The 24,361-nt window shown below is 46.9% G+C and overlaps 1 protein-coding gene and 2 non-coding genes across 4 annotated transcripts in view; 2 read left to right on the plus strand and 1 right to left on the minus strand.

The window, feature by feature from the left end:
- Window positions 1-24,361, plus strand: part of LOC120955335 (NADPH oxidase 5) — an 88,177-nt gene that overhangs the window by 18,687 nt on the left and 45,129 nt on the right. The gene's annotated exons all lie outside the window — the stretch shown is intronic.
- Trnat-cgu (transfer RNA threonine (anticodon CGU)) lies at window positions 23,125-23,196 on the minus strand. Its single transcript has one exon. It is a non-coding gene; the product is annotated as a tRNA-Thr (tRNA).
- Trnat-agu (transfer RNA threonine (anticodon AGU)) lies at window positions 23,707-23,780 on the plus strand. Its single transcript has one exon. It is a non-coding gene; the product is annotated as a tRNA-Thr (tRNA).

Genomic DNA, 24,361 nt, shown 5'->3' on the forward strand with positions numbered 1-24,361 from the left:
TCCAGCCGGTGTTGTTTATGCTGAAGACGAGAGAGCAAGATTTACCCGTTCGGGGCCGCCGATGTGGAATCATTAAACATATTGCGAAGAATAGCGACCGTTTGTTAGCTTTACGATACGATGCCCGCGCTGTTAACACCCGGCATCGATGAAAGGAAGCTGAACGGTGATAGTCGTGAAGCTTTTAATTTACAGCCCTGGGTGTGATATAAATTTTGTTTTATTTTACCGATGATGCTCTGCTGCTATTCTGTCAATAGAGGTATTGTTCTCGGAGAGGTCGCATAGAGGGACATAAACAACAGTTTTGGGATTTTCAGTTATTCTCAAAATCAGCCACAGAAAGCGTTCGTTTTGAGAGACTAGTTATGTTGCATGAACTCCATGCAGTCTTGATACGTTAATGTTGCATGAACACAAGCGCAACAATCGAGTTACTTACAGCGAAAATGTGTTCCCAAATACGTACGCGGTTGATTTACACTAAATCAATACTGCAAGTGCCTCCGACGGAGCCTCAAAATGTTCCTCAAATTGTTCAATTTAAAGGCTTTAATTGAGTCAAACTTTGTTACAACCATCTCCGGGTGTGTGCCTGTGCCCTCTAGCTACGCTACAACACGAAAAAAGATTATTCATGTTCATTTCATCTTGCATGTTTTTCTTAACCTGTTTCGTGTGTGTGTCCATTTGCTGGGCGCACAGTGCATTGGATTCCCATGGAATCAGAAACCCGAGTAGTCAACCCTCTACCGTCCGTCCACCTTGCTGCTAGACATGTGAGGTGAGATTTGTGGCTTAGATTGGAATTTATCAGATGTAAATTTAATTAGATCTTTTTTTCACCTTCCGAAAGCCTTGCAAGCGTACGAATGAGTGATGATAGAAATTCGATGCTGCAACGAATATGCCCCAGAAGGTTGTAAATAAAACAGAGCTGATGGTAGATATTTCTACCCGAATCTGTGCAGCAACCTCAACCACCTTCTGCTTACTTTTGCTCTATTTTAGTCCACTCTTCCATCCCATTCTACAGCCGGATGTGCTGTGCTGGATGCCCCTTTTCTGCTATGTTTCCTGCGCTCACAGGTGGTGGTGGCTTTCCGTACAATACAGCATCATCACCGCACGCACCGCAGAGCACAGACGACAGCGAACAACACCGATTCCGACACACAGCGACACATCGATCGGGGCAATTTTCGCGTCTAATTTACGAGCCCGAAATGCAAATTTTCTTGCGCTTTCTCGTAATTGGCTGCGTGCGGTGCGTGAAACCTAGGTCGAGAGAGCGAGCGGTTACGACAGGACGAGGTCGCCTGAAGGTGACATAAGCGCGTCGAATTCAGCGCACAAACGATGTATATATATGCGTGGATAAAGAGCAGCGTGGTTTATTCGAGCTCGAATCAATTGGCTGTTGCCGGTGAGCCGGGTGCCTTATGAGCGAACCTGCCTTGCTGTGCCTTTCATGCGTGTTGTGAGCCACTTTGGGCTAGAGCAGAGCAAGTGCGCCGAGTTTAAACAAAATCGACCGTCCAATGGGGTTTTCACACACACAAACACAGCCGCTCGCTCCTCCACGGCCAATGCGTGCAGTGTTGTCCCTTTGGCCGGCGGACCGTAAAACTCTTCACAGCCACTCTCGGCCACCGATTCCGATAGACTCATTGGCGAGGCGTAATTTATTCGAGAGTTAATAAGCTGCGACTAATAATCGATAAAAATCGCCAATCGATAGCATCGAGAGCAACGGTTGGTAAGGGGGGGGGAGAAATGTGGTTGAAGTCTCTTCGCCGAGAGCGGTGTTGCGCGCTCTTGCATTGGGATCTTTCAGCTCCCCCGAATAATGAGTCGCGGGTTTTTCCCTCCAGCAACATCGACGGGTGTTGCTTTTTCCTCTTCTCTTGGACGGTTCAGCATCGATTGGAAGCGATCGGATCGATACGATCGTTGTCCAGCGGGCCGGAAAGCAACGCTATGTGAACGAATGATTGCCCCGGAGGTGAGGATACCCAACGGCTCCAAAACACGCTGCCGCTGGCAGGGTCGCTGGAAGAAAAAGAGATATTGAGTGCAAGATAAACTTATTGAATTTATTAGTTTCCATCGGTCCTCGAATTCAATGGGAGAGTGGAGAGTGCCTAACACAGCGCGCCGTCGTGTCTTCTTGCTTCTTGCTTGCAAACCAACAACCCAACAGGCGAGATTGCAAGCGCGCTCGTTGTACGAAAATCCATCGTTCATTATAAACAAAACGGCTTGCTGTTGATCGGACGGACGGACAGACGGCTGTAGTCTTTCTTCCGCTGACGTTGAACATTGTGAGCATTGCTGTCGATGTGTTACCTGGCCTTGCTTGTACTGTGACAAGGGCGCAAACGCTTCCAAATGCTGGACAGGTGTTTCATTCTTCTTTCCCCTTGACATTGTCTTTCCGTAGAGAGGCACTTGGTGCATCGAGTGGCATTCGTTTTCTGGTGGTCGTCTATCGCTCCATCTTCTATACAGTTCATCATTCTTGTTTTTTGTACATGAAGCTAGTCGTTTATTCATTAATTTTGCATAATGCTATAAGAGATATATTTCGCAACCAGTATGATAAATGGTTGTACGTTCAACCTAAATTTGGCATCACTGGCTGTACCGCTGTGTTATTAGTTCATTATTTACTCTAAAGCAACTGTGTAAATCTACACCTGCTGTGTCTATTTAAAAATGAGCTTCCCATACAGTCGCACTGTCTAGCAATAGGCCAGCTACGAACAGACTAAGCAAACATACGACATCCGACAGTGCCGATGGCCGGAATCGCTGCCGTGCTGTACAAACCAACCAGCGGTCTGTTGTTTGCCAATCGCCATTCCACCGCGCACCACACAGCAGCAGGTTACCCCAGGTTACGAACTTTGTTTGCCTCGAGTAAATCCCCCGTAGCTGTGCCAAAAACGCCCCAAAAAGACATCTTTCGCTGGCCTTTCTATAAGGCGTGAGGTTGGATGCCCTCGCCAGGTGGTAGTGACGGTAGCCCGCGAAGTTACTGCTAATGAATTCGCTCATTTAGACCGCGCGAGAAGACCGCGTAACCCTCTTCCCCTGTCGGTCTGAACTGAATCCAGCCGATTTACTTCAACGGTGTTCCTAAACAAAGTGCCACCGGATCGTAAAATACTAATTAGTTCAAACCGACGCCACGCGGCTACGGGACGCGAGACGTTCGTCACTTTCTCGCCCGAAATCGCTAATGTGTTCCATTTTGGTTGATGATTTTGGGGCAGGATTGATGCAGATTTTCGTGTGAAACTATTTTACATGCCATTTCTCGTCTGCCATTAGCGGTGCGTTTCGCACTTTCTCCAACCGACAGGAGACTTTCGCGACAGATTATACAACATGTGACAGATTTCGAACAAAACAGCCAAACACACAGGCTCCCTCTTGGCCCCATGGTGTGTCCGTGTGTTAGGTAATTGCATGTCACACAAATGATGTGTAAATTGTCATAAAACGAAGCAAAAACGAAACGGCATGGTTGCAGAAAAACAAGAACACGCTTCACATTTTTATGAGACTGGGTAAACATTTTTGGAGCTTTTCAAACCCCCATCCCGAACAAACTCGACCGGAAACACGCCAGACGTGTTTGTTGGTTGGGAGCGTAGCGAGCGCGTTCCCGAGCGAAAGACCCCTTACGGTGCCCGAGCCGGGTTGTGCTTAGAGAGCATCATGAGAATCGTAACTCGCAGCAAGTAGTTATCGATCATGTCAGGTCAACACGTCGTCGTTGTTTTCATTTTTCAATTCCTTCTTTTTCGTTCCCTCTTAGCCAGCCGGTCACTCTGGCTGGTTCCTTCAGCAAATAGAGCGACCATGAGCACAACACAAGGATAGGGCGTTGAGCTTTTCCCTCTCTGGAACTGCACTGTTTTTTGTCCATTCCCCATCTGCCCGTTGGAACATTTCAGCTAGACAATCAAAGAAATGAGATCAACTCCACTTGACCGTGTGTTAGCAGTGCAGCGTGTCCAGCTCGAACGTCAGGTGCTTCATGTCATCGACCAGTTTCAAGCTGGACCATATCTTTGGAGCCTTTGCACGGGACCGAACTGACTGCCCAGGTTAGGTTGTGCCGATAGAAGAAGAAAAGAAAAAACGCCGTAATCCGAGCACGACAGGTTTTCGTCACACCGTACCCCGTCCATCACACAAATCTCGTGCCCGAGACCGCGACCTGTCTAATGCGACAGTAAAAGGCAGGCTTTACTGTCACCGGCCACCATCTGTCTCCCGCGACCCGTAAATCGCAGCCCGTTGTTTTCAAAAGCCGTTGTGCTTGCGTCGCATTAATTCAATCTAACGATCAAACCGTTTTCGTAGCTCGGTACAATAAAACCTACGCCGTGTCACCTTACTCCCGGTGTGTTTGTAGCACTGTAGTTGAGTCGAAGTAAAACACAAACCACAAGCAAGCAACTCACAGTGTGTTGCTCATCCAATGTACCTACACATGGGGGCGTGCGAATTTATTCTTTCAGCTCAAGCAACTGGGCCATTAGGCGATTATTAATGACACGTCTCTGGTGGAAGAAAATATTCTAATATGCCTCCCTTCTGTTTGTGGCGTGTGCGATGTCGTTAAATGTCAAAATCGTTACACCCCCTTGTATATGTCCGCAGGGACTTCATCGCGAAAATCGCACGGCGGCAGTAGTGACAGAACCGTAACGGGCAGGATCGCTGCCTGTGTCTGGGTGTGGCACAAACCACCGACAGAGATGCCTTCTCGCCGCCCGTTACTGAAGCAGCAGCGGTGGTGTGCGATTAGCGCAAAACTTGTGTGCATGATGTGCAAAATATTATTCCCCCGACGACGACGACGCGCGGTCAAACGAGAATGTATGAAATTTGTTTGCAAGTGTTTTGAAGTGCGCTGTCTGTTCGGCTGTCCAAAAACGAAAGGGGCGCTTGGGCGGCGTTGAGCCTAACCGAATCGACAGCCCGGACCGGGGCCGGCCTGTGTCGGCCGATAGGGCCGCACCGTACCGCGATACATAATGCATAACCGATCAACCTTCCACCATCGGCTGGTTGGCTGGCTGGCTCCCTTCTAATGCCGTTGCCAAGCGCATTCGAAAGGAGGCGAACGTTTGCGGCTCGATGTGTTGCGGCTTTTGTGCCGGATAATCGACGATGCAGCACGGCGGTTCCTTGGCCCTCCCTGCCTCCCTTTCCTATATCGTCCGGGGCCATTCGGTTGAAAAGGGAGGGAAAGAGTCAACGATCCGATCGCGCCTAATTAGTGTCAACCCGTAGCCGTCAAGCTAATGAAATGGTAAACTGACATTCCCAACATCCGCCGCAGCGATGATGCTCGCGCTCGAGCTTAGGGCAAAAAAAACACACACACACACAGAACCCCGCACAAGGCCCAATATTTGCGATTTGTACGTGCAGATCGTGCGATGAAAGATCGTCGCTGGCAGTTAAAATTTATGCGGGAAATAAATGCCCACTGTCGCATACCTCGGAAGGTGTGCAGTTTTTTCTCTCTTTCTCTCTCTTTCATTTCTGTTCTTTGCTCCCATCCCTGGGCCGGTGAGATATCTGACCGATCGCATCAAAATCCATAAATCTTTCCCAGCTTTTCGGGAAAGGTAAATCTCAATGAAGGGTGTTTCATTTTGCATTTGTGGACAGATTTTATGCTTTCCGAAAATCCCGCCAAGGTTGCTGGTGCTACGTACCGTTTTGTTACCTGAAAAATAGAAGAAATAAAAAAACAGTCAGAAATACTGCCAAAAAAAGCTCCTTACTAACGTTCACCAAGAAACATTCAGTTTTTTAAGACTATGTAAAATAATTAGTGCAAAAAAGATTGTTCCGTACGACAGGATACACGTGTACTGATGACGTCCTTCCCGCATTAATTTGCATTAATTAAAGAGCCTCCCGCTATCCATCTGTTCCTTTCACATTCGTTTCCTTCAGTTCACTCTTAATCTCGATCAACGTGGATAAGATAAGAAACTTTATTTTACTGCAAACGCCAACAATTCCAGGGAGGTTTGCAGTTAGCACCTTGTTCTGATAAAAAAGCATGCTACACATTTGCCAAACCTCGTGACAGATTGCTTTTCCAGATGGTTACTTCCCTCGCAAGGCCACACTGGCACACTGAATTGGAAGCTACAACTTAAAGCAAACAAGAAGGATCGCATTATGCTATCGTATGTTGTCGAACCAAAAACAATTGCGTGCATGCTTCGGCTGGGCACGCAAACTTTCATGATTACGGGAAGATTGTTGCAACACCCTTCGACAACTCCGTGGACATCGGGGGGATACCTTCCTGTTGGTCGATGTTCGACACAGCTGTAATATCTGTATTATGGCAATGTTTCCCGAAAGCACACACATTAAAAAAAACCAATGCTATAGATGTAAAAGATATCAAAAAACACGACAGCTCAGTCCGCTAAATGATGCAGAAAATCGTTCAGGCGCAAGTTGCACTGTGAACGCGCCATAAAAGACCAAAACTCAACATGCGGCAGCTCTCTCTCGACGAACCCATCTCACCTAAGGTTTGCGTATTTTTGATAGCTTTTGCTGCGCCTGCTCGATTCAGTTCCGAACCCTCTGTGTTTACCAACGAAACCATCACCACACGCGGGTCCTTCGATTGGACCACCGGCGAAGTAATTGCCACCTGAAGAATGGGTACCCTTTTCGGGGCTTGGAGTACTCTCCCCATAAGCGACGGTTGCTCGACTTTTGGAGGTGAAAATTTGTGGGTGGCCCCGTACATAACACATTAACCGCTTCAGCATCATGTCTGACAAGCGGGAAGGCTTTAAGCTGAAGGGTGAGCATTAAGGAGCCGAAAACGTTGGGGGGTTTTTTGTCGCTTGGAGAAACAAGCCAGAGGATGAAGAATATGTAACATGAGTAATAAAACAAAGCACAGTACAAGGCGTGCAAGTACCTTCGAGCGAAAAATAAATCCATTAAAGTACAAAAAAGGATCATTTCGGTCACTTTTAACGACTCATTGCTGCTGCTGGTGGTGGAGGTGTTCGGGAGAATTTCACGAAAGGGTTGATATTGAGCTCTAGAGGCTTTTTTGTGGCTCCAATTCTAAAGTCAATGTTTTTGATTAATATTACAAATATCTTAAACACCAGTCACACGAATGAAACAGACATCTTTGTTGACGCTTTAGGTCGCTTTAGGTCCCCTATTATTATAATAAAATAAAACAGATACGATTATAATACTTCTGCACTTAACTTCACAACAACAGTACCCGAACGAATATGAAGCATTCTACACTTTTGATTCAGTGGTAGAATAATGGGAATAAATGAAGACGATGATGATCTACACTTCAAGCAGTCACAATGACAGTGGTGTTAACTTTTTTCCCCTCGCTTTATATTATGCCATTGAGCATTTCTTAGCCCGGACAGGTTGGCACAGGTGGTTTTGCTGTAAACCTTGCTACCGATTCCAACCATCACCAAATCTGTTGGCAGGCGATACGATTTTACTTTCCTTGCTTCTTTCCGGACCACGGTGTACAACGATTTTCCCTCGGACGGTGCGTCACACAGTGAGCTGCTCTTAATCTTTGCCTTTTTGCCAGTTACTTCCTCACTCCCTTATACACACACAGCACATCACCTCAACCTGCCCTTTCCCATAGTCTTACCAAGATCACACACACACACAGACTAGCCTTGTCAATTTCGCAAGCTTCTACGCGAGCTCTTCCCAACCTGCCATCGACGCACGCCGCCGTCGCCGCCGCCACAAGAGTTACGCGCCCCAAATGAGGCAGAAAATTAGCCCCGGCCCCGTCTTTCACTCGTGCGCAGCTATGCTCAGCTCTGCCTTTCTTAACCGGCCTGTTCCTCCCCGACTTCCGCTTGCCTTTCCAACTCGCCTTTCCAACACACACACGAGGATCGGGGCGTTTCGTTTCGGGTTTTCGTCGCTGAAGATTAAGAGGTTCAATCAACGCTTCCTTTTAAGGTAGCGCCACTGCTTGCGCATAAACCAATTCCGAAGGCCCTTCCCTTCCCTTCAGCAAAAAAAACAACCTGCCCCTTTTCGCTCCACACCTCCTTCTGCCTGCCCCCCCGGCTGTCCGAGATGGTGCAAACGAGATCACGTCCGTCCAATTGGCCGATGCTGGAACCGATCGATTGAGAAGCCTCAATATCAACCTCATCATCTAATTTTGCGCCTGCCCGGGCCTGTCTGGTTGGTGAGCTGCTGTCTGGCAGTTTTTCTTTTCTTTTTTTGGGGAGGTTGTCTGCTTGCGAACTGCTGTAGATTACTGTGTGTGCCTTCCTCTAAAGCGCGATTGAGACTTCACAGCCGAACACACCTCTTGAAGTGCATTGTTCGGTGCTCGATGCACGAACGATTTGCATTCCAGCAACACATTCCACCGATCATTTCGGTTGTGCGAGTAGCGAGTTTGGCGTGGCGTGCCCCGTGTCCAAGGCAAATTGATTTGCCTAGGCACGCAGTTTCGCTCGCACCAGTGCTGTGTGTGTGTGCAGGCAAAAACTGGCAAAAACTTTGACACAAGGCCGTCCTTCCCAAAATCGGACCGAACCTTCAACCGAAAGGATGTACGCGATGCAATTCAGAGCCGCTTTCGGTCGGTTTCAAACCCCGAGGTGCAAGCCTGCTTTTCATCCATCTCTTGTTGCAGGCACAGCGCGCAAAACATTCATGTCGTTGGTTCGCCTGCAACAGGTACCACACACACACCAGGCTCCTCTAATTGGCAAAAGTGAGAAACGAGCGAAGGCCTGCACAATTATCTACGGCGGGAATCAAATATTTAAATCATGTTCCGCGAAAGGAAGGGCTCGCGCGAGGGTTGGTTGTTCTGCATGTTGCGCTATTTTAATGGACCTCGGAGAGCAGTTGTGTGCATGTGAGTCACCGGCTCGAGATGTGGTTAATCGGAAATCGATCAAATTAAGCGACGATCGACGGGCGCATGAGTTTCGCATTAAATTGGAGACATTATTTGCATGCATCACAATTCATTCACCAGCGCTTTTTGTCTTGTTTTCTTGTTGAGAAAGCGTACGAGTTGTTTGAATTGCTACATTTGTTTCACTAAATTATGCTTTTCCTCCTCCGTAGAAGGTAACGCTGCAACAAAAAAAAAACATCACAAAAAGAGGCCACCTTATTTTCGCGTGAGACAAAGCCTAATAAATAAGCAGCCATGATCGCGTCGTTCATTTTGCGCGGCCCAACCCAAAAGCATTATCGTTTCCCCTGCATCACTCCAATCCAATCAGTAATGATGAAAACTCCATTTCGCTCAATCCTAAATCCTCCGTTTTGCAAAGGGATCGATGTCAAACCAATCACCCACAGACACTGCGCCAAAGGGTCATTGCCAAAAGCCGTGGCATCGTCGTGGCTTCATTCCCGGCAAACGGGGATCACTTTCCGGTCCAACGGTCCAACGGATTGAATGGTTGTTGTGGGAAAATGTTTCGCTTTCCATTGAGCAGAGAGGGTCGCTCGATACCAAGACACGCGGGGCCCGATACAATCAAGCCAATTTATTTATTACGGCTTTGTTTGCAAGTATAGGGGGCGTGCGCGCGAGTGAAGCTGCATTTGCGTGACGTGATTCCGCGGGCAATTCATCTCGAGCACCCTCTCCCCACTTGGTTCGTGGCATGATAGGGCGCGCGAGATCTGCCTCCAAAACCGCAACAATTCATTTAATCCTTTATATGTTTCGCTGGGCCAAGGATCCGTCTTGCCCGGACAAAAGTTCAAACCACACATTCGCGAACCGATCCTTTTGCGAGATCCTGTGGGAATTGCAATTTATTCGCTACAAGCAGTGCACTGCCGCGAAGAGGCAGCATTGACCGTGCCCCCGGTCTCTGTGCACGTCATCAGCGAAGTAAAACAACCAATTTTACGACTCCACCAGCCATGATTTAATGATTATTGGATTTTCAACTCGAGCTTCCTTTTCTGAATCGTCATTCAATAAAAGAGTATGTGCAACCACATCGAGTTGGGGGGATGTTGTTTTTTTCTTTTTTTTTCTTTTTTTTTGCTCTCGCATGCTTCCTTTGTCTGGAGACTGAACTTTTTAAAATTCATTTTGCGAAGAAAGGGACCATAAAATCGATCGACATCTCGCGAGCGGAAGGACTGTACCAGTGGCTGTCTGCAGCATGCACTTGATCCTCGGATATTGTCTGAATCTGTTTAAATTTGGTCGGTTCCTTGCATTTAAATTAAGCTCAACAGCGCCAAGTTGCTACTGTTTTGCGAGAGAGCTAACTGAAATTACGTATCCATTCCGCGATTTCAAGCCGCGTTTGATGGCATGAAATGAAATGAAATGATGATCGCTGTTTCGCTTCCACGCATTGCAACCATTTCCTTGCTTAAAACATCCACCCCAAAGGCACCAGCAGTACAATACAAATTTGCATTAACGAAACTAGTGTTGGGAATTTCGTTAAAAAAAAGGAACGGAACGGAACTAGTTCATTTTTCAAAAAGAACGGAACGTGAACCTGGGGTGCAAAAGAACCGACCCAGAGCTTAGAAGCCAAACTGTCTTCCGGGGGGGGGGGGGGGGGGTTATCATATCGGACACCAAATCTAGATGGGTTCAACCTATTCCCAGTAAGCTGTACCAGCTGTGCTAATATAAAGCATGCATTTATCATCTACCATTTTTTAAACTTTTTATATGCGACGACCATTTTCGGTCAAAGCCTTCCTGTACCACTAATAGGCTTGGCTATCAGTAACTTATTAAATGCCCATAGCTGGATAATAATAATGATGTTATTGAGTGCTACGAGTTGACGATTGTATCACGAGATTGACTAATTATTTGAATCGTTTACAAGATCACAGCACTCAAACGGTTGTCGAATGGAACAGAATGCTTCAAATCGAATGGCCAAATATTGGAATCATGCCGAGTGCCAAGATCATGTGGACATCGTGGCATAAAAAATAAATACATTTTATTTTTCGTTGTTCATACTCGCATATCATAATACATCTTTTCCAACCCGTTCTGCCATATGAGTACTAATTTAAATTTTATAATAGTTATTTGTCTAGTTTAGACTAGCTAAATTATAACAAAAAGTAGAATAGATGTTACAAATTGCACCATAATACCAAACGCAACACCCTTTTTGGTTTCGCTTATCACGATTTTTATATACGATACGCGACGAAGTGCGATGAATATTCCTGTGAGCATGGGAGAGTGCACAGGCAACACATACTGTATGCGAGAAAGAGTGAACAGTTATCTTGCATGCAGCAAGCAACAGCCGGACAAAGCCGGTTTTTTCAAAAAACGGAACGCACGAACGCACCTTGCTAACAATATTGAAGCGGCAAAGACCGGAACGGAACGGAGTGAACAGAAAGAACGAATTAAACGGAACGGAATGAACGGAAAGAACGGAATGAACGGAAAGAACGAAATGAACGGAACGGAACGGAATGAACGGAATGAACGGAACGGAATGAACGGAAAGAACGGAATGAACGGAACGGAACGGAACGAACGGAAAGAACGGAAAGAACGGAATGAACGGAACGGAACGATTTTGTATAAAGGATCGGAACGGAACGGCCTACATAAAGAACGGAACTTTTTTACTAGGTTCGGACCGGAACGGCCAACACTAAACGAAACCCAACCCCCTTCAACTACTCGACAGCTGTAACTTGTATGTTACGAGTAAATTAAAATGATGGAACGGGTGGGATAACATTCCCGGAGAGCAACGCCACGGGACGCCCGACAAACTAGAAGCTTTTTAAGCTGGGGTGAACAGCGATCGCCGAAAGATCTGTCTGTCGAACCGGTTAAAGCGTTCGCGGTCCAACATATGCATGCCAAATTTCGAGGCCCCACCACTTAATGCCAATCACAAACCAAAAAGCCGTTCAAACGTGTCCGTTAAACTTTCGCGAAAGGGATTCGATACATTCGATTGATGTGTTAATTGTTAATGCGAATGATTCTCATTTATGCGATTTTTTAAAATAATTCAAAAATGCTACAATTTCAAACAAAAAAATGCTTCTATAAATGCATAATTATCATTACGAATCAGATCAACATCTCTCAGCAAATACAACCATTTCAGCTCCTGAACAACTGATTTGGACCAATGTTCAACCTTACTTTTCAATTTCACCGCATTATCATGCTCATCGGACATGACGTTCGACATCATGGTTCATTATCACGCGATCGAAATTATTCGCTGCATAACATTGCTCCATTTACATCCAACATTTTTTCCACCCAACAGCCACCACCGTGACCGTTTTGCATCCCCCTTTACTCCATTACAAAGTCTCACATCACCGCTCCTGTAGCTCGTTTGTTCGTCGCGCTGGCAGGAAAAATTATGCCACTTTTTCCCGCACTCGTTTTGTATTCCCTTTTTTCCATCTGGGCCCACGGGTCCAAGGGTGTGGCCATCGACCGGAAGGCTTCACCGATGCCTTTGACACCGTGCACCGTTGATACCGTGAAAGGAAAGCGCTTCTGATTCTCACCAACTCGCCCAACCCTTATATGGATTGTGCACGGGGAAGGTTCGCTGCTTATCGTTGCGTTTGAATCGTTCGTTCGGTCGGTCGATCGTCCAAATCTGTTTGCCACTCTTTGCTGTGATGCCGGCAATGCCGCAGCGGCTCTCTAGCGTGCACCTTAACGACGCAGGCCACGACTATGCTCCCAACACTATGCTCCCAACTCCCAAAACATGAAGCGCTCTTTGCACTCACCGTCCGTAATTTATCACTGGCTTCGGCGGAAAATGCACTCCAAAAAGGTGCGAAAATTAGCACTCGATCGTTACGCATGACCAATCAGCAGCTTCAATTGCTCTGGAAGTGGTTCGCGGAAGGAACCACTTAAAGAACAACGGTGGCCCCGAAAAAAAAGAACAGCAAAACCGACGACGCAAGAAAAAAAACTACGTTCACGGCACCGCCCGCGATTGATGTGCTAATTTTCCCGTTTTTTCTCTCTCTCTACTGAGAAGCCCTCTACCTCTTTTTCTGTGCGCAGTGAGACATAAATTTATTGCTCGATTAATTTTGCCACTTTTCCCACACAGCGGTTTGGTGGGATCATCAAGTGGCACACAAACGACGGCTGAGACGCTCAAGCATTGTGCTACACGAAAGCTGCCAGAAAAGGTGTCATCTGCCAGACACGTATCGCGGAGCGATTTATCACACACCGGCCGGCCTGTTAACGTTTTATTTCGATTTTTACACACCCCATCAGCGCCCCGAATACGGTCGAAATGTAAATATGTATGGGGGAAATATTTTGGTGTACGATCATCAATTCATTAGCCATAAATAGAGTGATCGAATAATTGTGTGTTTACCCGCGGCTGTTCCGGAAAGGCAATAACGCATCATGAAGAAACACACATCACCATAACCTGCTTCTTGAGTATTTTATACATAAAAACAATTGCAGCTTTCAATTGACTGAACTTTGTGCGGGAAAGATACTTTTCGTTCAACCTTTCTGTAGCGTACACGTGATCGGCAGTGTTTTATTTTTCGCCATAAACATCTGATTAAAAAAATCCCCCACAGCGCTAAAGGACACACATTATCATGGATCAACTGAGGAGTAAATGAGCTTCATATTCTCAACCTCCCAGTGGAGTTGTATTACACACAAGCAAAGATACACGATCTCTTTGTTGGTGGTCAACATTTTCAGAAGTGTCAGTGGATAAAAGATTTATTATTCCCCGTTGGCAGCGTAAAACAGCACTACAGTAGCTTCCATTCTGAGACGCTACACGTTACAATGTAGTTGCTCTGGCATGTTTGTCACGTATTAATCATAACCAAAGATCATTTTTTGTTGCTTCTGAACATGGGCCTCCCACCCATAAAGCCACTCATAACGTGTGCATTAAATTCGCTCCCAGAGATTCGCTTTAAAATGTTATTTAAAAAAACATCCACAAAACGCTGTAACGCTCGGCAGCTAATTAGCGTTTTATTTCACCCGATCGTAGTAATGAAACAATTAGTAGCATATGTTTGCCAGGCAGCTTTTCCGGCCCGCGCGTACACCGCGCATAACGCAAACAAGTTTGCAAGAGTGGATTTAGTTTTTATCGCACATTTTCCCTATCCGGAGGAGTATTGCGCTCTTCGTATTCTGTTGCCCGATGAACAAGTCCAACCGGCAAGTTCGTCGGCAGTTATTCGTACCGTTTCCGCTATCGATCAAGCAGCTGCTCGCTTGCGCGGGGCAACATTCCAATCCAGTGCTCAGCAGTAGCGGCCAGCACCATCACCACCAGATGGTTATTAAAGTGGAACTTTGGCAGTCGTTTGGCATGATGGACCATCGGCGGGGCAAAATATTTGTGTAACAGAATTCCAACATTCGAAGGCCCCCGGTACAGAACATTCCAATAAGTGGGATTGTGTTTAACATTGCCCCGTGTCTAACAGTGGCTCAAACGTGGGAAACGCACACACACACACACGCAGAAGTCATCTCATGTCTTCAGCATCAGCTAAAGCTAACAGACCGTTAAGATATGAGAAATCGAACAGTTGAACAGGTGGAACAACCCCCTGCGGGATGATAGTTTCTCGAACGGACATCTTAATCCCTGGCCTGTTGCACCCCTCGAGCAGCGTTTATTTCAACTGCCCGGGGATTGGAGTTGAGGTGTAGTTTCCTCTTCCATTGCCTTACAGCTCTCCCAGCCTTCACCGAAGGGAAATGACAGCCAAAGGCATTATCGTCTAATTATGTGCCTCCTAAGTTGCCAAATCAGATTAAGAAGAGCCAATTATGTTTCTCAGTCGTCGTCGTTCGGACTGTCTCACCTGTTGTCGAAAGCACCCCGAGGGAAATGTCTGCCACCTGATAACGGTGGTGAGATCTCAATGCTTTTGCCTTCCCTCGCCTTACGGATGCAAGCTTTTGCTTTGCCAGCCGACTGTTTGAACAGAGCATTTATCTCGTGTGCATCGATTCTACCAGCGGTGGGGTTTGAACTCTACCTTGTAATTTCGCAGGAATGTCGCTAATGTCACAGTTAGGTTTTAGAAGCCGTATCCGCGATCTCGTCACGTGTGTGTGACCTCTCTCGGCAGCCTTTAGGCCATAGGTTAGGTCACACAGGCCAGCTGTGGCATTAAAAAGAGATTATCTGTGCGTCTTTCCACGCTGGATAGCGATCCACCACACTCGCTGTGGCTAATGAAGAACGCGGCTTTGGTCTGGCGCGCGAATGTGTTTAGGGTGAAATTGAAATATAAGCCATTTTTGGGGTGGTTAAAGATAAATTAGCTTCGATTTCGACAGCTTTCGCTGATTAATGAAAGTGGGGTAGAGGTAAAAACCACAGTGCCACAACCCCTACCAGAGCTCCCAGGCCCGGTGGTGCTTTTAATGGCCAAATGTATCGAGTGGGGAGGGCCAAAACAAAAACAAACGCGCTGTAACCGGGAAGAGCGTTTCTGGGAGTGAACTTTACACAAAAACAGGGCACACAAAATAAACAAAATTATACACCCACCGAAACAACTGATTGAGACTGGGGGATGGGGGGAATGGGGCTCTGCACACCGGCGCGAAGAAAAGCACATAATGCCACATCGCGTTCGAGGGGCTGGCGCAGGAGTGCGCCCGTTTTAGCGTTATTTTTGAGTGACCCAAGTGAAACCTAACCGAACGGCACACGCACGCACGCAAACCGATGTGGCCGGCAGGTGATTAATCGTGACGGTCTCGAGCTTCCTCCGAGGTGCTCGCGTGTTTGTGCTATTATTTTAGAAACTTATCTACGCCAGGCGACCATCGAAGGCGCAGTATAATTAGCCCCGATGGTCGTCTTGCCGTCTAGCGGTCCCGGGGTGTTGACGATGCAGCGCGAGGAAGCTGGTGGTTGCAGGAAATCAATTTTGTCCTTTTACGATCCACTGGGCGGCGGCAAGTTTGTTCTGCATTTGGCAGCATAGCATTAACCTCTAGAGCGCGCATGGGGCACACACACACAATAATGAAGGCCTTCCGTTTTTGGCTTTGTAAATTGATATTTTCATTTCGATTTCACCTTGTTTAGAAAATTCGTGTGATCACCGTTTTTTTTTTGGGGGGGGGGGGGGTTTGTTTCGGATGACTAGTTAAGTGTGCATCAGGTGCAAACAGTGCTCCAGTCATAGGGCGGGTGGTGAGTGTATAATTACTATCGGGCCAAATGAAGGAACAAATAACCGAAATTCTTTCCCGCGTGGTGTTCTGACACCTTCTTGGCGCGTATTCCGTGCCTACCGTCCTTTCCTTTGGAGCCTGACTGACGCACACCGTTTACCCTTCCCTATGCTGCACGTTGCCAAAAAAGGTAGCATCTTGAACCAGTTCTCCTCCAGAGCAGCGGCAAGGCAAGGTCCCGACGACAGCAGAAGAAGGTTTCCCTCGACACTCGAGCTAAATTCCCGCTTACCAGCACCGACCGGGGCGGCGTGTGGTCGTATAGCTTTCAGCAAATGATCTTTAAATTTCCGTGCCGTGTTACAGTGTTTGTCTTGTTACCGCACCGACCACCACCAACGCTTCCCTTTGGTGGATCTGTTGCCACAAACGCTTGTGCCGGGGCCCAAAAGACACAGATTAACCATAATTACAATCATCGCGATCCATCCATGATCGGGATGGGGGGGCAGGCAGAAGACAGAAGGAATGAAGGTGGTGGTGGCGATGGTCCATTAAATTTGTAGCAAAAGCGAGCAATTTGCTGTTTGCTGCGTTCGGGACCACGCAGGAAACCCCCCGCCGACTGCTGGGGCGGACGTACAAGGAAAACACATTTCGGTCACACTTAAAAACTACAGCATCGGGTAAACAGATCGCCCATAAAGAGGGAACACACACACACACACATACTGCCGCCGACACTTGGACGCTCCTTTTGCCAGCTCCTTTTGGGGGGCAGAGCGACTGGGTGTGTGTGTGTGCGCAAAAGCTTTATGGATCGCACCGAACGGATTGATCTCGTTCCACACAGCATTCGATTGCTTGCCGACTGCCCTCTGGTTGAGTGCGAGTGTGTTATGTAAATTCAAATCTGTTTCGAGTGGCAATTTCATGTACGGCCGAAAAGAAAGAACCGATAAGAAGCCCTGCCTTACACCTTGGAGTGGAATGTCGATCGGTATCAAGTGCGAGCAGCAAAAAAACGCACATAGGAAGTAATCGCTGGTTTGCGAACGATCTGGTTGTATAAATAAAACCACATCTCAACACAACTCGACCAGCAAGTGTAAATATTGCTAACAAAATAGATACTGACACACTATTCGCCCTGCTTTGTCGAGCGTTATCAGCATCATTTTATGACCGGACCCCGGGCGTGTGTAATAAATAATCAAACGTCATAAACACACTTCCCTTGACCGACATATTTATGACGATTGAACGATCGGTAATAGTCAAGATCAGGGTCGAACAAGGGGATGGAAGAGGGAGAGGATGGATGGAGAGACGACAACCTACGCCTCCTCGGTGCCCCCAACGTAGGAGTTGCAAACACTCCGTCCTCTCCCGAAGGTCTGTCACATTCGGCTCAATTAAAGGCTTCTGTAGAGCATCGCGGTTCATGCCGCCGTCGCCATCATGTCTAGAACGCCGCGGTAGTACAACCTTTAAGTGCACCCCTGATACCACCCCTGTGTCATGGTTGGGAGGGATGTTTGTCATCGACAGCGCAGGCGTACACGGCGGTGAGTCACGTGCGTAACGCAAACCAACTCGAGTAGCAACACAGGCAAACTGTCATCGATCGACGCACTGCTAAAGCTCATTAGTGATCGAATGAGAGAGCTGCCGTTTAACAGATTGATAGGATCTTGATTGAAATGGTGCAAAACTTTCGGGACAAGCAGCTCCAGAAATACAAAGCTACCCTGAAAGCCGATCACCGAGGTATACCATCACAGATCTCACTCTCTCGCATCTCTTTGACGCGTTCAACGCGTGCGGACGTGCACTTAAATTATTTAAATTAGTTTTATGTTTGCAAAAAGTATCACTTAACCTTCCCGAGGACCGGTCACCCACATCCTCTCCTGTGCTCCCCCAATGCACCTCCAGTGTTCTCCCCTTCCCCCCGGCAATCGCAATCGTGCACCATTCGCTCTCGACCTTTACCAATCAACGTGAGCGATTTCGCGCGAACTAGGCTACGAACCCCCCCGACTCTGTGTGAAGTACGCCCGTTCGCTCGGTTTCTCCACTTTTCCAACCCTTACGCGTGCAGCAAGTGCGTGCCGAAGGTGTTCACCTTATGTAATCGACACATGATCTGTGTGCTTGCCAGCACACACACAAACGCAGTCCTGCTGCCAACAGACCCGGTTGAAACCTCCTTTCGGCTAGTTCACACAGTTTTTGACGTTCACCATTTTTTATTTCACGCAATGCGCGCAACACAGAATGCAGCCCCAAACGCTGCCAGATTCAATCTAGAAGCTATAGCTTTGCCCCTCTGACCGGAGCGACGATTCTGACCACCGTGGCGGCCCCCGTTCGATCCGAATCCGATCGCCTGAATGTCAATCCGAACGTTTAGCTCCACCCCGTGAGTGGAGGATTGTTTCAAGGATGTTTTGTGTACAGGCGGCGATTGTAAACTATCGTTGTGGTGGGGCTTCATCAGTCCAAGTGAATCGACACATTCGTCCCACCGTTGACCGTGTGTGTGTCTATGTGTGTGTACATATAGCATGTTCGAATGTGCTGCAGGCGATCAAGAAAATGGAGTACAACTTTTTCACGTGCTCGTGTAGCGTCAGGCATCATGTGATGTACCTCGGACGATCTTGGACATTCGTTGCTAGACATTGCGAAATAGTTTTGAATACACTTTTTGCACATGAATACTACAGTTTTTCATTCTGTTCGCTAGCTGAACATTGCAAAGAACGTGAAAGGAGAAGCTCCAAGGAAAACAAAAGCTCAAATCAACCCCCTTCACTTCGTAATCAACATTTATCTTGAAGCGCAGTTTTTGCAAACCCCACAATCATCGCAAAACACACTTGCCCGAACGATTTTATATATCCATCATCCTAGCATTAAAGGCTTGCTAAAAAAAAGATACCCTTATCGGTTGGCTTTTTATCTTGTAAACACACCGAAGCGGTCGGCTTTTGGGTTTGGGTGTAATTTCCCAACCCCAACAGTTGGAAGGGAAGGCAGGGAGCGCACGTGAGATAAAGATAAAGGCTGTGTGCATCCATTTATCGGTTGTTGGCATTGCAAAGTGCTTCGATTTGTATTTGTGCTGTAATTAAGCGCCGCCGGAGCCGAACGTAAAGAAAATCGCTTGCCGTCGCGTACCGATCGGACGTCGCAGATAGTGTGTGGGATAGCGAAACTGTCAAGAGCGAAATCCACAGATCGTGTGCTGCTGCTGCAGTTCTTTTTGGAGGGAAGGTTGAGCGAATGGGAAGGAGGCGGGGAAGATTGGACTTCTGTCCTCCTTCATCCCTATCGAAACCATGACAACATCAAACTCCTGCCGATATACAATTAGATTAGATCGGAGGTTCATTTGAAGGTGAAAAGGTTCACTTATAGCCAGACTGTCGGATCGAGCCGATGTGGAGTTGCAGATAACAAACGATCAAGAGGTTAGGTTAGTGCAATAATCTGCGAAGAAACTGCATCACCCGCTCTGCCGGCTACTACTGGAAGTGAAAGAGAATGGCCGCGGGGCCACGGGGCTTTCTCAAGCTGAGAAAACATTCTCAAGCACTCATTTAAGTTTCTCAAGCACTCAAATCTTGTTCTCAGACGCGAGCCCGTGGCCGTCGTCAATTTTTCTCACTTTGAGAAACTGATAAAGTCACTCATGCTTTATTTGGAGCTTTAAATAGAAAATATATTTTTGATCGCATTTTTTTATTTTTTTTTTTTTTCAATTATAAACATTGAATACATTTTCCAAAGTGATTACCGAAAAACAAATAGCACAATTGCTCATATTTCAGTTAGCCGATCGCTGCATCGTCAACTTTCTCAAAGATTCTCAAAGATTCTCAAAACCGATTTTGTTCCGATTCGACAAACGCTGAGAACGAGGATTTCTCAAAAGCACTCATGAGTGCTTGAGAAAATGAGCGTTGAGAATCCCCATGGCCCCGCGGCCAATGGGAACCATCTCCGATGGAGCACTCAGAGCCAGGTGTACAAAAAACGAACCACCACCACTTCAACGTTCTGCTCGCAACAGGTGTCTCTCGGGTGGACGCGCTCCACGCGCTTAATGCAAACCCCAGACCCCTTCCTTCTTGTGCATTCATATCTGGGCGTTCGTCCTCGACACGCCAGAACTGGTGCAACGAGTTTTTGCAATTAAAAACGCTACGATTTTAATCTCGGTTTATTAGCAGCTGGGTCTGGGGGCCCCAGGTAGAGTGCCAAAGTACCACGATCGGATTGGAAGGAAGGTGTCCAGGAAATCTTGTACGAAGAAACGAAAAACGAGACGAGAAGGTTGTTCAGCCGATAAGCCACCTTATAAGCGAAGCTGGTGAAAAAAACTTCCGATAAAAGCGACAACTGTTGTGTAAAGAGAATCCTTCTGGATTCTCTCTGGATTCTTTGAACGTCTCCAAAATACTAATTAAGGCAAAAAGAACATTTTTCGTTATCAATATCGTTACCAACATACTTGACTTTGGCATATTTTGAATCGAATCCCGTTACAGTCTGAACTCTTTCTCTACCTTCGCTCCCTCATGTTGCTGTGATGCCAGTGATCCCTCTCCTCGTCTTTCAGCAACGGACAATGCTTTCCATGGACACTGTGGACACTCACTTCCCGACCAACCATCACAGGACGTTGGTGTGATCAATTATGCCATTTTGTTGCACACCGGCCTGCCTGATCGATTTATCTAACGAGACCTCAATTAAATTGATTAGACACCGTGCACGAGATCGCACGGACAATGGCCGCACAGGAACCTCTCGTCGCCAGAAGGATGCCACTTAATCGTTCCCGTCATTATGTGCTTATCGGTTTGCATGTCGATGAGGTTTCGCAACTTCACGCACGCGGGGCCCACCGGACGAGATCATCGCGACCGGAGACCTGTTTTGCGCTAGAGCTTTATTTCCTTTCCGTGCTATCCCACACCACTCTAGGAGCAGCAGTAACTGGCGTTGCGTTATCTGTGCCGCCGAGATACTTCCAACAGCGCGCGCCCGCGATAGGGCAATTTGAATAAGAGCTCCATAATTGAAATAAATTGACAACGAACAAAATCCCATTACAGTAACCAGGAGGAGAAAGCGATAACAGCGCGAGCGCGAATGTGTGGCGTCTTTGCACGGCGGAAATCAGTGAATGGCGACAGAGATCATAGGAAAGGGAAGAAACGTGACCGTGTGTACAGGTTCAGGGTCATCATAATGGCATCTTAGAATCAATGTCACTGGAGACAGGGAGTGAGAAAAGTGTCGATCCAGTTTAGTTAATGTGAAGATTATTCAAAATATTTGCGTAGATGTCACACCATCCATTATTGGGTTTCGTACGGTGTCGAGATCCAATTGCCATTCCGGTGGTCCAACGTGTCGTCCACGTCCCCCTCCTGACAAGGTGTAGGCGCGCCGTGTAGGAACCAACACCTGCAGAAAGAAGCAAAATCGCCATCCAATGCACGGACAAATCAGACCACAGATCCACTCTCGCACGCTAATGCAAAGTTAATTGAAAACCATCGCCATCAATTTGGCTAATAGATGATACATTTTTCTTTTTTGCGCACTTTGTGCGTCCCCGTTTGCCATTCCACCCAGTCTGGTGGTGTCAGAGCTCCCGTGTGGACGGTGGAACGATTTTATCGTAATTGAACCGAACCTCCACAAAACACCGACGCGCTTGCATTTTCCCCGCCGCCCAAGAAAGTGTGTCGCTAGTGGAGGATGTCAATTGAACTTGATTATTGTCTTGGTCTTTTTTCCCACACCACAAGAAGCATTCTGGTCCTTTGCCTGTACACGGATTGAAAAGTGTTGTTTATGTGACAATGCGGTCAGATAAACTCAGTGCAGAACACCACGCAGCAGACCGGGAGGAAAGCATCCGTCGTGTCGGTGGCATTGGCGAAAGACCGCTCGGTGGTGTAGTTTATGGTCGCCACCGCAACACACCGGCTAATCTAATTTATTCGAACAGCTCTCTGTCTCTTTAAGATTCCGGTGGTCTCACGATTTAGTCCCCCGATTCAGCACGAACGTATGCGGGAAATTATCCGTTTCCCCTTCCCGGGTGACAAATGATTCGCTACTCTGCCCGGTGAGCAAACCAGCACTACAACATGCTATTAATTTGCTTCCACTCGAGGGGTCAAAGGGTCGAGGTGGCTTGTCGATCGGAATTTTATACACCTCCAGTACCGGCTGTTGGTTGGTTTGGTTGTGTCGAGTTTCTCGAGGGCACACGCGAGACGGCATTTGTCAATGCAAATAAAACAACCAAACAGATGGCGGGTAATTAAATGTGGCGCGAGTTCGAGTTCGGGTTGATTTTAGTGGATGCTTTTAAATCCATATAAAGAACCGCCCGCTTCGTCCAAAAATGGCGCCTGGATGCCCGAAACGGTCTGCGAGAGGCCGGCAATTTGGGAGGAGAAAGGAGGGGGGGATATTGGTCGTTAATTAATTATCACAAGAATTCGAATCGTTTAACGGCGTGCGCAGGCATGCATTACGCTTTCCTGCTTACCCCTAGCAGAAGCACAATTAATGAGGATTTTTTTGTATGTGAGCAAACACAGGCGACATATGCTGCTGCCTTTTTGTTTGTTTGTTTGGTTGATGCAACGCTTAAAAATTAATTTTTGCCACGATTTGCCCAAATTTGCTCTAATTAAGGTCAGGGATAAGCAGCAAATCGATCAAAAGAATCTCATAACTTGCAATCATTAGCCGAATGTCGAACCTGAATGTCGTTTAAAATCCATTACATAGTAAAACCGAAAGTAAAACAAAAAAAACTCAACTGTTGCCTCCTGTGAGGATTGAACTCACGACCGCTGGTTTACGAGACCAGCGCTCTACCACTGAGCTAAAGAGGCGCGCTGGGAGAGGAACGACAAGAAGGGCGCAGGTCCAGTATTCCGTTACAAATCCAATAAAAGTAAACAAGAAACGTAAACAATTTGCTCAATTTTCAATCTATTTAAGACGGGTCTTTGGACTGAATTAAAATCGTAAAACGCCATAGAAGTTGACTTAGCTCGCAGAAATAGCAAAATGATAAGGTAACTTGTCAAAACTGATAAGAACACGGCCTTTCGTTTGATTTAAGGGCAAAGACGTAACGAAATTGTTTACGCTTGCACATAAGAAATGTGACGCACGCTGAACGAACTTCTCCCACTCCTACCCTATGCGAGTCTATCTATCGCTTAAAATAGATCGTGCGATGGCTTTACAAACATAACACACACATGCTCGTTTCTCTATCGTGTTGTAACTTCGATGTAGTAAAAACAATGGAATCTATTCTCAATGATGAGTCATAAGACAAAGTTCAGGCTGCGAGAGTGATTTTTATTTTTATCTCAACTCTCTCCTCTCATCGCGGCGCCGTGGCTTAGTTGGTTAAAGCGCCTGTCTAGTAAACAGGAGATCGTGAGTTCGAATCTCGCCGGAGCCTGCAGCACATCTCTTCTCTTCATCTTGTGGGTCTCTTCGCTATCTTTCATGTTACATGAGAGAACCAAACGGTGAGTGATTCCATGAGAGGGAAGGGAGGAATGAGATGTGTGAGTTTTTTTTACATGTAACAAAAATCATTGAATAAGTTCCTCTCTCTACGCAATGCATTCCAGATTATACTGGGCCAACCGGCTCACTCGCCCTCATGTGTTGTACATTTTTACACTGCTAATCCTATTAATTCCGACACCGTAGCTAACTTAATATCTTCATCGCCACATATTTTAAATCAGATCTCTAGTTTAATTCCCTTGGCGCGACGCTCTCACACACACACATTAAGAGTCCATTTTCGCACTGATTCCCCATCCGAAACCCGTTTGTGGGGCTCAAGACTTTACACCTCTCATTACCGTTGCACGCTTGATTAACTCATTTCAAGCTTCAATTTAATCCCTTTAGCTGAATTCCTGGCGCGTGTTTGGGATTTCACGCCCGGGATGGGATTTGCACCGTGCTCGACTTCCCACAGTTACACCAACACCTTCCCCCTTTCCTTTCGGATTGCAAAATTTAATC

The sequence above is a fragment of the Anopheles coluzzii genome, chromosome 3, assembly GCF_943734685.1.
Source record: "Anopheles coluzzii chromosome 3, AcolN3, whole genome shotgun sequence".
In the NCBI taxonomy this organism is placed as follows: Eukaryota; Metazoa; Arthropoda; class Insecta; order Diptera; family Culicidae; genus Anopheles; species Anopheles coluzzii.